Source organism: Bacillus rossius, chromosome 16, assembly GCF_032445375.1.
Source record: "Bacillus rossius redtenbacheri isolate Brsri chromosome 16, Brsri_v3, whole genome shotgun sequence".
Taxonomy (NCBI): Eukaryota; Metazoa; Arthropoda; class Insecta; order Phasmatodea; family Bacillidae; genus Bacillus; species Bacillus rossius.
This window is the reverse complement of record NC_086343.1, coordinates 14,257,702-14,272,865: the sequence shown is the minus strand read 5'-3', so window position 1 is coordinate 14,272,865 and position 15,164 is coordinate 14,257,702.

Genomic DNA, 15,164 nt, shown 5'->3' with positions numbered 1-15,164 from the left:
TTCGCCAATGGCTGCAGGAGTTCTAACTTTCCAGAGGATAATAATTACTTTGAAGAGGAGGGGAAAAGAATGAGAGAAAAGAGGGATTAGTAACGTAGCAGGAGAAACTAAAATTTAGAAGAGGAAAAAAAAACTCTTGACTTCTTTCGCGGACGTTGCAATAAGCCACCTACCCTACTTTTTTTTTCCACTAAAGACCATTTAAATATTTTAAATATTTTTAAATGCGCATGTCAAACGAATGCAAATGAGGGATACTTTAAAAGGTGAGTCAGACAGAAAAATAGAGCCAGATGGAGGATTCTTCGAAACCTACCTCTTTTTTAAAATCTTATTTGCATTTATTTTATTCGACTAGAGTGACCTTCTCTTGTGAACGATATTTATTTTTTTATTCAACAAAAACCACTGCTCCATAGTTGCTCTTAACGTTTAATTAACTTTTACAGAACTTTTGATACACAATACTGCGTGAGGTGGTGCAACTTTTAAACGTTGGACTAGCAATTAAAGGGACCGGATTCAAATCACGTTTGGAATCGATTCCGAACTGTAGTTGTGAAATTAGGGATGTATATGACAACCGTTCTATGTACATGGACATACTGAAGCCAATTTTACAACATGTGACTCAGAAAGTACCTACTTGTTCAATGGAACAACAAATTTTTATAGAGTAGCAAAATTTTACGCATTCCAAGCAGTTGCTAAAATTACATTCCTATGCATTCGTCCATGATGTTTGCTATTTTCAAAACGTCAGGTACGTATCTGTGGTTAAAAAAATTTTTGTTCGACAAAATGTTGCTTCACTCGATAGAAAACAAGGGGGGGGGGGGGGGGGGGAGAACAGTTCCGAGCCAAAACAGGTTTTCAAACACTAAAAAAACTTTGGGTACGGTCTCACACGGTAAGTTGGTTATTTTATTTTAATCACAACTAATGAAGGGAATTCCCCTTCAGTTTGATACAAACACTCTTTTCCATTTGTTGTCGAAAAACAAATTAATACACCGGACGTTTTATAAACGTTATGTTCTTGCTGTAGGATGTCATGCAAATGTTCGTATCTACGAGCTCTTCCGTGATCTTTAACTGCGATCAGATGACACAAGAACCTACTTAACCCCGACAAACTGGGCCGGGATCGGTCCGAGTTAACGAAAATCCGGGTATTCCAGAGAATGAGGGGAAAACGATAAAATAAAAAAAAAGAACATTTTTGTACTTACCAAAAATATTTTTAATGGAGTAAAAAAAAATTACCATCGGAACACTTTCACCTTAAAACACTTAATATTTATTTACACTGTATACACAATATAGTTGTATAAACTAGTTAGTAGTATAAAAAGGCAGTGAGATTTTGCTGCACCCGTTTTGTGTACCTATCGCTAGGGACCGGAAAAATTCGCGGATTCAATTACCTCTAGGATAGCCTTCATTATCCTCAGCATTTCTCAAGTAAACACGCGTGTTCTTTGGGTACTAAATTGTGAGGCATCTCCACTGGGTAGCTTGTGATTCGATGCTTCTTTGGTCGATAGTCACTCATTGGCCCAGAGAGCTCCAGTCAAACTGCGAGCCAATAGCAGAACGAGCAGAACTGTACACATGTTTGAATTTCAGCCTACCACGAAATGAATCCGCGAATTTTTCCGGTCTCTACCTATCGCTTACGAGCACCGCTTTAGCATTAGAAGCTCGTTCGGCGATGTCTCGGCTTAACACTCGAAATAAACCATTAACTTACCCATGTTCCCACTCTAAACTCAGCGGCGATGTTCTGTAACGGTCCTCCATTGTCAATATTTGTCAATGCTTCAAGTCTTTTTTGACGTGATAACGTCTTATAAATTCGATGAACGCCGGCTGCACACACGAACGAAAATTGTCACGTTCCGCCTGAGCCGAGCGTGCAAGAACCGGCCAACCACCGTGCGAGAAAATCTTCTATAATATCAAACAGGTTAAGGCTGGCTTTTTAACTAATTGTTCATGTATTATATTTAAACAAATTATTTAAATGAAATTTGCAAAAACTGTAAATAATATTTGAAAATTAAAAAGTATGCAATTTTTCATCAATGTTTTCTTATGACGTTATCACGTAAAATTATGGTCAGTAAACCGACTTTACAGACAACCCCCCTTTTTTTTAGTAGAAAATTCCGCAAATTCTGCGTGATTTCTGACAGCGTGCAGGGAACAGAAAGCAGACGAAGCTGGCGGTGAAGAGGACACCGCCACGAAACAACTCGCTCGACCAACCGAGAATTCCTTGGCACGTCCCCCGGAGAATGCCGGCGCTTCAGAATAGCTTTGGAGTGTGTCACGTGACAGTTCCTCTGACCCGAGTAGGGCTCCGGGCACGAATACAGAAAGAAAGAAAAAAAGAACATTCTGGAGGGAACATTCACTGAAGGTAATTCGAGTGGTCAAAACAGCATTTCAGTAGAAGCAAAAAAAAAAAAAAAAAAATTCTATGAGTCTTAAAACGTAATAACCATAACAGGTCTGGTAATCTAAAAAATCATTTTTATTTAATGGAAGCATGAAAGTTAAACATAATTTTGAACAACAGGCTGCACCCTGTGTTCACTTGCTTTTAACATGAATCCAAAAAATAAATATATATATATATATATATATATATATATATTCTTGGTATAGGCTTTTAACCAAACATTAAAAAAAAAACTGGTTAAGTCTACAGTAAGAACACTCTTATTTTGTCAACGTGTGTTGACCTTTTAACTAAAATAAAACATACAACTCGTTAGTTGAAATATGGCGTAGTTTATTCGAAGATTCGGTTATTCAAAATTGCGAACAACTTTCGTTTATTTCAGTTAAATTTTCGTTGAAATACCTTAAATTTACTGTGATTCCTAACCGTGTATACCTATTTAACGTAATTTTCTTGTAAATTTATTCTAATAGATATCTTGCATTTTTTCTCAGGGAATTTTTTCACCGTGTACTTAATATGCGTTATTGTCGAACTGATAAAGCTAACACGTGTGACTTCTTACCAATTTTAAAACATCTTCAGTAAATATCTTCTGAGAAAATTTTGAGACGAAACATAATAAGAAAGTGCACTATCGTAATAAAAAAATTTCCATGAAAACCCTCCAAACATGACAGGCAAAAAAAGAAATAATCTAATTGGCGTGTGAGGGAGCCTTAAGGGGCCCGCCTCGTTAGGGGTGTATGTGTGTTAGTGAGGCGGGACGATAAGCGCGACGCTCGCTGGTATTTCTAGCGCGGTATAGCCTCTAAGCGCAAGGCTCTGAACTGCCGCGCAGTCTTCTCGTCGTCACAGGATAACTGTGGAATTTGAGCGGTGACCGTAACATTTTACAGCTGAGAAATGAAGATAAAGGTGTAATGCAAGTCCCTTAAGTGCTTTCAAGTATCTGTTCCGATTGTTTTACACCTTAAAATTACTCTGAAAACATGCGTTTTAGCCATTTTAACTCTTCTAAAAATACATTTTAAAAATTTAATCCGAAATTGAAAGTACTTTTCGACCCTCAGCGAACTCTTAAATGCTTTTCGTAAGCAGACACAACTCGGATATCTTGAGTAGTTCTGAAATCGCGTTGTTTTTTCTGAAGCTCTGCGCACCGTACGTGTGCCCGGGTAGGCAGAGCCCTTAAAGGCAGTTATGTTCGGAGTTTGTGATTTCATCACAGCCGACAAGACCGGCTGCAACGTTTCGAAAGGTTTCAGGTCTTCCTTTCAGGCTTTAGGACTTAAGGGTTTAATTCCCCGTCTTAACCGACATTTAGCTCTCGCTTGCGAGGCTTCCCCTCAGAGGCTTCAAGAGTCGACGCAACATCGAGCAGGCTTACATGACGTCACGCGGTGATATAGAGAAGGGGGGGGGGGACATCGAGTTCTAAAGCTGGCATTACGATTGATTTCCTTAAGAATTATAACTTAACATCGAGCACACGATTAAGTCAAAACTACATTTTCCAGTTTATGATTGACATAGAAGTCGTTAATTCTAACCAATCACAGCACAAAACACATGGTCGGCCATTGTTCGAAACGGAGAAGCAGGTTTGAAATAGGTTATTGACAAATGGGATATCTACTTTTCGAAATGGATGATGATTACAAATGACAAATATACGAATTATAACCCAAAATACTGCCTCGCTCGGTCCAATAAAAAGACAAACTTCCGGTTGAAAGGTTCCGGTTTGTTCTGATTGGTCGCTTTCCTTAAGTCTTAACGAAAAATATAAAATATAACCATTTCTGTTAAGTCTTAAGTCATCATATGGTTCGCACACGACCCGTCAAAATTCACACACGACAATCATAAAACATTCCACTAGTTTACATAGAGTCATATGGTAAGTACACGACTAAGTCTTAAGTCTTAATTATTAATTTTAAATCGTAAACCCACCTTAAGACATCACCTACCTCCCCTTCGTGACGACTCCAACAACCAAACCAAAGTGAATGGCAAAGTGCAAGGAAGGTGTATACAACGCAACGAACGCGACCAGGAAACTTGGGCGAACAAAACTGTAACAAACATCGGTGTATTGCCAGCACGCGCTTTATAAGTGAAACTTCAAATGTCAAATAGTCAACTTTAACGATAAAACTAAAAAAAAAGAGCATAATACGTATCGCAGATTGTTTGAAGTTGCTTGGCTCTTGTGGGCTGTAGCCGCGTCGAAGACGAAGATTTCACCGACGTTTCGGTCAACATTGCAGTCATCATCTTCAAGGTAGCAGATACCTACAGTGGATCTCCTGAAGATGGCGTCGGTGAAATATTTTTGCCTGCGACGCAGCTAGAACCTACAAGCTACTTCAATAAAGAACACAGAGGAAGTAAATACTGGAAGAGATCTCAATTGTAACTAAAAGGTGGTGACAAAAAAGGCCTGCAATGAGTTTTACAGCTGTCCGACCAAATACGTTATTTCCCCCTCACCGTCTTACCCATCGAGGCTCCACTTCTCAGCGTTGCACTTTCCGTTACTCTCTGATAAGTAGAGACCTGCAAAATTCGCGGATTCACTTCGTGATATGCTACAATTCAAATAATTATACCTTAGCGCTGCTTCTGCAATTGGTTCACTGTTAATCTGGAGTAATGAGAGCCAATTAGAGACCCTCGCTCAAAGAAGTGTCGAATCACAGACACTCGGTCGAGACGACTCACAAGTCAGCAGCCAATGAACAGGTGGCATTTGCTCGAGTGTGTAGAGTGTAGTAAAGTCTATCCTGGAGGTCAATGAATCCGCGAATTTTGCAGGTCTCTACTGATAAGTCATCGTCTCAACTTACAATGCCGGCTGTAAATATGTTTCACTTAAAAAAAACATTTTTTTTTAAGTTAACAACGATATATATTTGTTACAGTATGGGCATGTAATTTTAGCGAAAAAAAAATTAGAAGGCTTGTTAGATTGCAACACGTTATCCCGCGCCAGCATTTTATCTCTGGTGGTTGGCGGCCGTTGTCAAGATGAGCTTTTGCTAGGGCCATGCATATTTCGCGAAAAGATTCCGAGACTAGTTATAAGTTAAAACACTGTAGCACCGTATGTGTTCCGTGATTAGGTGAGTTTCTTTTCAGGCACAGGTCTATTGTTACAACACCAATCACAGTAATTCAGTTGGGAAACAAACGCTTCCTGAGTGGCTCGGTCAAATAAGGCAACAGCGACTTCTCACGCAGACGGCCGCCAATCACAAGGAAGAAACCCCTGGTGCGGGTATACCTTGTTGAAGTCTCTTAGTCGTTCAGATATATTCGCGAAAAATGCCTGCCTCTGTTTATTAGTAGAGACCTGTAAAAATTGCGGAATCATTTCGCGATAGGATAGAGTCCAAATACTTTTGACATTATTTTGCTTCAGTGATTGGGCCACAGTTTATCTGAAGGACTCTGGGCAAAAGAAAAATCTTTAACAGAATAATTAGCGATCACGATCATTCCAGTCAACAGGTGTTACGAGTCGGTAACCAATCAGCATATGTAATTTGCACGAGTGCATAGAGGATCATGGAGTCTATCCTTTAGGGATTTGAAATCGCGAATTTTACAGGTCTCTATTTATTAGTAAATAAAATACTTTGTCGAGTCGAAAAAAATATTTTGCTGTGTCTGTAAAGTATTTTATGGTGGCCAATTCCCCCCCCCCCCCCCTTTTCCAGTTGCCTAAAGCATGGTTCGCCATTGAAGTTGCCAAAGCTGCTCTGTTCGACGCGACGTTCGTGCGCCGAATCAGAGCCAAATTTGGGCAATATATAAAACGGAACGTCTACGGTCTAATGTCGGGAATATACCTTCTTATAAACTTGTAATCAGCTGAAAACACATAAATATTACATATACCAACGCGAGACTAGTTCTCTAGATCATTAATAAATATTTGCGTCAAAATAACTCATAATTGTAAAAGTAATTGTCAAGTGACTTTTCTACATGACATCTATACTTACATAAAAAAAAAATTACTATGATTTTTTGTTTACTATTAAAGTCAAACATTTTGGAGATGTACACATTTGGAGTAACCAAATTGATCACACAACTCAAACTTTTCAGGTGTAAATGAAACGCTACGGTCTATTTTATTATTGTGTCCGAATTAATTTTTGAAAAGAAAAATTAAATTAATTTTAACTTCACCTAAGAGACCACTCCCACAAAAATGAGGATTATCGACAGTGGGACTTTGAAATATAGAAAGAAAGAAAAACACGTTAAATTCCCATTGGAATCCCTTTCCAACACGCAAGACCAAACCACACGGCTGACTTGAATTTCATTTTCTAATCCTTTCAAACGAAATCCCTCTTTTCTGACAGCCATCAGCCAAGGACTAGTCCATGGGATGAATTTTTTTTTTTTTCATCTTTTGATCGAAGTTTTGTTTTGGCAAGTTTTTTTTTGTCTGGTGACGCACTACAGTGAGAAAGGGAGGGAGTGGGGAGGGGAAATACATGAAAGAAAAGGAAGGGACCCGTAGGGTGAAGTTTTTGATTATCGTCAGCCGCGACCTTTTCCCCGCGCCGCGGTAACTCCCACCCCCTCACCCACCCTTCAATGACATTTCAGTCACCGACGTCCTGCCGTCGTCTGTGTCCGACACTACCCCTCCTCCCCTTCTCCACCCGCCGCTATGCAGGGTCGCTGTCCCGACCCTTCTCACAAAGCCCTTTCGGCCCCGGCTTGCACCTGGCGCGCGTACCGACAGAGCGCAGCACTCGCGGTTCCGGAGCTTCACACAAGGACAAGGCTTCACGTGTCCGTGCGCGGAGGAGTGAAGAGGGGGGAGGGAAGGGCAAGTGTCATACCCTTCAGTCCGTGTCGCGTGACGCCGGAGTCAACAACAGTCCGACAGCCCGCATCCGCCTGTCCATCTCGTGTCCTGGTGACAGGGGAACACATTTCCTTTCCCCGAAACGTCGCAACATTTTTTTTTTTAAGTTATACTTCTTCAGGCGCGTTACAAAAAAAAATTGATGAGAGTAAATTTCCACGATACGCGCACAACATCCAAATATCTCCCCCCCCCCTCCCCCCCCCCCCCCACCCCTTCCCCACGAGATGAAAAAAAAAGCTACATACAAATTAAAATTATATACACATGCGTGCTTTTAAATCACACACATATGAATTTACACGTGCATTTAATTATTGTGGACATCAATGACATAATTTAGGTTTATAAGTTTTTTTCAAGCGATTTATACAAGTGAGGTTATGTTCAAGTATGTGTAACGATGTCAGGTGGCTTGTAAGCTTCCATAGTCGCTGGCAGAGAGTGTGTGTATGTGTAAGGTTTAGTTAGTCTCATGGCCGTTTTCATGGTAGTGTTTGTGAGGTAAAGGGGCGGGTCTAAAACCAACCACGGCTTTGACTGTAGACGCGGGAAGAAGGGGAAAAAAAAATGAGCGAGTCATTCAGAACTCGCCAGTGATGTTGTAACATCCAACCTCGGTAAGGAGCAAATTCGTGCGTTCCAATGTTTGAATACACTTACAATGCAAAACTCTTGACACGAAATTTAACGCAGAATTCTTCTTTAAAACAATGCCGCCCGTGATAAAATTAAGACAACTTTGTTTTCAACTCCATTCCTTAGCCAACGGGAACCACACGTATGTTACGCATTCGTCGCTGGAATTTTTTAGCCGGAGCAGCTACGTCGATTATTGAATAATTTTATTAGCAACCGAGTTTTATACTATATAATGAAACGGCTCTTTTAAAAGCGAAAAAGGAAATATATATATAACCCCTGATTATTACTTGATTTTTGACAAGGGATTTTATTAAAATACTGCCCATCTTGTTAAAAATTCATAAAACGGTTAATACCATAAAGTTTCTCTTTAAAATTACTCCTACCATTTGCTAGAATGTTACACATCAAAAACAAATGGGAGTTTGACATTTGTCAAAAGAATTTACGAAACTTTCAGGTCTCTATAGTGACCAGAATAGCACAGCGACACAAATGCAGACTTGGGAAAACAAAACGAAAAAAAAAAAAAAAAAAATGGTTGACGATAAAAGGGGGGAGGATGGTGGAACCGGGGTGTAGGGGGGGGGGAATGTGAGTGTAAGGCTCATCTAAACACACCGCCGACGAAAGAAGACGTGTGTGTGTGTGTGTGTGTGTGTGTACCTAGTGGTCACGTACGTAACGAAACGCAAAGAACAAGAACAGAGAATGAAAAATAAACGCGTAAGTCGAAAGGGAGAGGATATATTATTTGTTTTGTTTTTCTTTCTCTCTCTCTCTCTTTTTTTTCCTCACTTTCCGACGTGGTTTCCCTCTTCGTTTGCGGCGCCGCCCCGTTGGGGAACATGTGCAACTGAAGAACGACGTATGTCGCACTTTGTTTTCCCTTCTCTTCGTTTGTTTCGCCGCCGGCGTTTCGTTTGTGAATGGCGCGAGAGAGGCTTCGTTACAAGATGGATGCGCGCCCGCGCTAACGACCACACTTCCCGACATTCTGCAATTTGAACAATGACGGTCGCTACAAACTAGAGGAAATTTTGACAGCAGATTCAAAACTGTCCCAACATTAACCAATAAAAACCTCACTCACCACGTTTTTGACGTGACAACGTCTAATAAATCGATGAACGCCGGCTGCACGCACGAAAAAGTGTCCCGTTATGCACATTCTCCCGTTACGCTGTGTCCCGTTACGCTCATTGTACGCTCGCTCCGCATCTATCTCTCTTCCACTCTATTGGAACAACCATCGATTTGACTTTTTCGAGGCACATTAAACTTGAAACACTCCCATTCGTTTCCTACTTTTTCTATCATCGTCCTATCCTTAACAGAATAACACATATTGGAAGAAGTTGAATAGCAAACATGTATAAAAGTTATAGTTAAAATAATCTCTTCGTTAAAGTAATAAACATATTTGAATTAATGAGTGCAAATAAAAGTAAATTTATCAATTAAAATGTAGATTTCATTTCACTCCTTCTTTGTATCCATACAAAATAGTGATAATTAAATAAAAATGATTCAATTTTATTGATAAAAGTATGCAATCATTTCATCAATGTTTTGTTATGACGTTGTCACGTTAAACTATCGTCCGTAAACCGACTTTACAGACAACCAATTTTTTTTAATTTGAAGTTTTATTTTGTAACATAAAAATATGAAAACACATGGAATAACTCGATACCAAATTTTGGATGTTTACACATCACTGACGAAAACTGAGAGACTCGCTCACATTTAAAAAAAAAAAAAAAAAAAAAAAAAACATTTTTCTCTCCCTCTCGTTTGATTATGACCTGAAAAACTCGCAGAAACAAGACTGTTCCCTAGTTCAGAGTTGAATTATCGTTAAACGCACGGCTGTGTTTAGTGAGCTAGTATGCAAAGAGCGATTTGATAGTGGGGTGAATGGAAAACAAAATTGGGGAGGGGAAAGTTGGTTACCGCCGAAGCAATATAAAACCACGAGCATTCAGCTCGCACTCATTTGCATATAAATAGGCCAGCGGCTCGGAGAGAAGTTGCCACTTTATTCGGAGCATGGGTGGTTTATAATGGGATATTTTTTTTACTACGCATTCTGCTAACTATCTTTCAGGACGAATCCGCATAAGGACGTCAGCTATTGAGATAGCAAAAATGATTGCTTTTTATATCGAATGATTGTACAGTGATTTATCACCAAAATAATCTTTGTCGTTCTTTTAAAAAAACTATACTGCTAAAATATTTTTCAAAGCATTATCAAAAAACAGTCAACATTAATCAGAAATAACAACCACGTCTATGTCAATACATAAATGAATAGGTAAATCGTTCACTCTAGATGCAAATATGTGGTTTATCAGTAAACAATCTGTCCAGCAATATCCACAAACGTGATTCTCTGGCTTCCCCATGTTTTAAATTATTTTTCACGAATAATTAATGTAATATCACAAAATAAAACATAGACAGTTCATTTTTGGGTTATTTTTTTAACACTTCTATAGTCATAACTCACTTCCAGAATCTCCAATGTCATGACAAAATATTTTTGTAATGTAACAAATATCCTGGAATATATGCAAATTATAGATGTTCCTCACTCCACACTCCGAAGCACCATCACTAGAGGCAGTGATTTTTCGCGAAACAATCTGTGTGTGTGGCCGAGGTCTTGTTTACAAACTCTGTTGACTGAACAGTGGCACAAGGATACATAGAACATTTGAAATGTTTTTTTTTTGGCGTGACAGCGTCTAATAAATCGATGAACGCCGGCTGCACTCACGAAAAAGTGTCCCGTTACGCACATTGTTCCGTTACGGTGTGTCCCGTTACGCACATTGGTCCGTTACGGTGTGTCCCGTTACGCACATTGGTCCGTTACTTTGTGTCCCGTTACGCACATTGTTCCGTTACGCTGTGTCCCGTTACACACATTGTTCCGTTACACACATTGTTCCGTTACGCTGTGTCCCGTTACGCTCATTGTACGCTTGCGCCGCATCTCTCTCTCTTCCACTCGACTGTTTATAAAGTGAAGTGAACAGTTAATGTGGTTTTCATTGCTTATTACAACAACAATCATGCAATAAAGGTTAATTATTCTTGCATTTTAAAAATCTGATTACTGGTATAATTTCAAGTATTTATTCTTTTATTATTAAAATAAAAATTATTCAATATTATTCATAAAGTATGCAATCATTTCATCAATGTTTTGTTATGACGTTGTCACGTTAAACTATCGTCCGTAAACGGACCTTACAGACAAACATTTTTTTTTTTGTAAATGGAGACGAGATATTCATGTACAATTTAAAAAAATTTTACATTTATACATTTACATTAAAACAACTGTATCACTTCAGATTAGTGTTTGCAGTAATACTGGGTTATTATTCTTACCCGGGCATTTATGCTTTATGTTGTCCCAATACCTAAAATAGTTAAAGTTATTTATAAACCATTCATCTTAATAGCTTTCAGTATTAAATGGGCCCATAAATAATTTAAAAAAATATGTTTGAATAAAACATCAAATATTAAATATAAAATTATTCGCCAATGTTTGCAAGAAATACTCAGTATTATCTCGAAAAACATATTTCATATATTCAAAAAAAAACATAGCTATTTTTAATACAAAGTTACAATATCTTTCTTGCCATATTACAAACTATTTCTTGGCCACTGATTTCTAAAGGTTTTTTTTTTGTAAAAATATAGAAATATTATTTCTGTGTAGAAAACTTTAAGTGGCCATATTTCTGCGGGTTACAAATACAAAAAAAAAAGAATGAATGCGATGATTAACTATGCATAACACAACCAAAGCACTTATTTTTAAAACTTCAATAATACTAAAACTATATTTTTAATTTTTAAATTTACTCCAAGAGTAAGAAGAGGATGAAGAATGAGTAATGAAACTAAATGCAAATTCAATTTACCCGTGTTTCAGTTGGGCTCCGATAAATAATTACTGTTGACTTGCTGTAAAAACGGTTTGTTTCACGGTGGTATTTGAACGACGAACTTCATTACCTATGAAAATGAACGCAACAGAATGTCCACTACTCATGATTAACTGTGGCATATGCATTAGCGTGTTAATGAACATACATGCCTCTGTTTTAATCACAAATTATTATTTTTTAATCGTTCACAACTCGTACAAATCCACGCTGCATTTTTACGACATAATACATTACGGCGGATGAAACGGTATAAATGGTAGGACTCCTGTTGATAGCACCTGAAAAAGTTTAAAATACAAACGCGTTATAGTTCACATGAGGCAACAATTAATAACGCGCTTTTACTAATGAAATTATATATTTGGTGTAAATAATTTTTGTTCCCTTGTCAGTATTGTTTAAATATACCCGACTAGAATAATCACAAAATTCATAGTTTTGTTTTCAATTTAAATTTGTCACGTTTGTTTTAACCGCCGTAATGAAACGTATAAAACTATAAAATATTGTCGAAAGTATTGGGAAATATATGAAATTATTGCCATGAAATTTATGATGTCAAAAATAATCAATTTTTAATAAAATAAAATAAAAATGACACGAAAATGTTATAAAGTTGTTAAAAAATTTACTCGTTATGCATTTAAAAAGAAAAGTTTCTTTTTGATACCTTTTATAGGCTATACGTTACTGACAACGATGTCAAAATAGACACACAAAAAATGGTTTTGAATCGTTAAGTTTGTTAGGGTTCAATGTATTCTGAACATATCCGCAGCATTTTTTTTTCTTACTGGCTGTGGTAGACCAAAGAAGCTCTTTCCGCAAATAACCCGGCCAAGGGGAACGATACTGTGGCGCTACAGATGGATGTATGCAAATTTTGAGTTATTTTCTGGCTACAGTACACAGGTTGCAAACGTTTGTAAAATTAAATTTCAATGATTGCTAGAGAAGGTAGAAAATTCGCAAGTCCAATGATATCTAGAATAAACTACACAATCCTCCACAGAATAGAAAAAAATGTAACCTGTTGAATAGCTGCTGATATATGAGAAGTTTTAAAATAAGCTGGCTGGAATTTGATATTTCTTTGATCAAGACACTTTCTCTATCTCTCTCTCTCATTTCGGAGCCACTCTCTCACTCCCTCTCGGAGTCATCAGGATATATTGTGAGCCTACAGCAGACGCTGAACAAAGATATAAGATTTTGAATTTAAGCCTATCGCGAAATGACTCTGCAAATTTTCCCGGTCTCTTACCATTAGAGAAAGAAAGAATTCGCGGACATGTTGAAAATCAAAATAATTTTTTACCTTTGTGCCGCTTCTGCTGTTGGTTCACTGTTAATCCGGAGGATTTTTGGCCAATCAGATTACATAAATCAAAGAAGTATCGATTTGAAAATTACCCAGTTAAGGACGCCTCAAAAGTCAGCAGCCAATGAACAGGTGACTTTTGCCCGTTTGCAATTGTTGGTAGGGACTGGAAAAAAATTCGCGGGTTCAATGACCTTTAGGATATAGACTCCACTATCCTCTGCATGGCTCGGGCAAACGTCACCCGTTCATTGGCTGCTGACTTGTGAGGCGTCTCAACTGGGTTGACTTGCGATTCGATACTGCTTTGATTGGCGTTATCTGATTTGCCAAAAGTCCTCCAGATGAACAATGGACCAACAGCAGAAGCAGCATTTAAATATTAGCACAGCCCGAAACGAAACCGCGAATTCTTCTGGTTTCCAGCCGTTGGATTACGGCTACGTTTGTAGTTGCCTCCGCTGCTGTATTCACGCCGGACACGCAGGCAGATTGTTGTCTGTCTGTCTGTCTCTCTATCTATCTCTCTCTCTTACTCGCACACTATTTATCTTTCTCCTTCTTTCTCTTTCTCCCTCTTTCTTTCTCTTTCTCCCTCTTTCTCTCTCTTTTTCCCTCTTTCTTTATCTTTTTCCCTCTTTCTCTCTCTTTCACTCTTTTATAATTCTTTCTCCCTCTTTCTCTCTCTCTTTCCCTCTGTATCTCTCTTTCACCCTCTTCATCTCTCTTTCTCTCACTTTCTCTATCTTTCTTCCTCTTTATCTCTCTTTTTCCCTCTTTCTCTCACTTTCTCACTCTTACTCCTTCTTAATCACTCTTTTCCCTCTTTCTCTCTCTTTCACTCACTTTATCTGTATTTTTCCCTCTTTCTCTCTCTTTCACCCTCTTTATATCTCTTTCTCCCTCTGTCTCTCTCTTTCACCCTCTTCATCTCACTTTCTCTCTTTTTTTCTTTCTTTCTCTCTCTTTCACCCTCTTCATCTCTCTTTCTCTCATTTCTCTCTCTTTCTCTCTCTATCTATCTCCAGGCGAGTCGACATATATCCGCTGATTAAATAGCAAACACGGGTCTGGCGATGGGTCCGCGGCGTGCCAAGCCAGCTGCCCTGCAATCCGCGGTGAGGCTAGTCTTCCCTCGCGCCCTCCCGCCCCGCTCGTGTCTAAGGGCGGGCGGCCGCGGCAACTGCGGGTAATCGCAACTGCGGGTTGCCCACAGCTCGCGCCCCTGACGGCTGGAGCAGGCATATCCCCCCGGCGTCCCTCATCAACACTGCGTCCTCCCGCGGCGAAGAGCCGCTGGTGTTGGCGCGTCTCATCCTTAGATTGCACGGTGCATTTTAATGGACGTTCGTGGGCACGGGCCGTCCGAAATTAGCAAAGGGGGAAGGTTCACCACGCGAAAATTTTGCGCGTGGGTTTTAAGAACCGACAAGTAATTTCTGGATGCAGTGGCTCGTATGCTGTGTGCACTGCCCAGATTCTGGCCTCTGCGCATGCATTAAGCACAAAACTTTAAAATATACAGATAAAAATGGTATTTTTACGCGGACCGCAACTGAGGAATAAATAAAACTAACATAGTTTAACTGAATAATATCGTTTTTGTAGGCTCCCAAATTATGATGAACATTATTGTTACAAAGTATATTTTCTAAGTTAGGAAATTAACAGCATTTTACTTGAAGCAGTATAACAAAATATTTACTCCGGAAAATATATTTTTATAGAACTTACTTGAAACATAAAATTTGTGTCCACTTAGTTTAAATAACTGAAACAAATCGAGAACAATATAGCTCCATATGCTACATATTTAATTTCATTGGGTTGACTTCGTTCACAGTTCTCTAG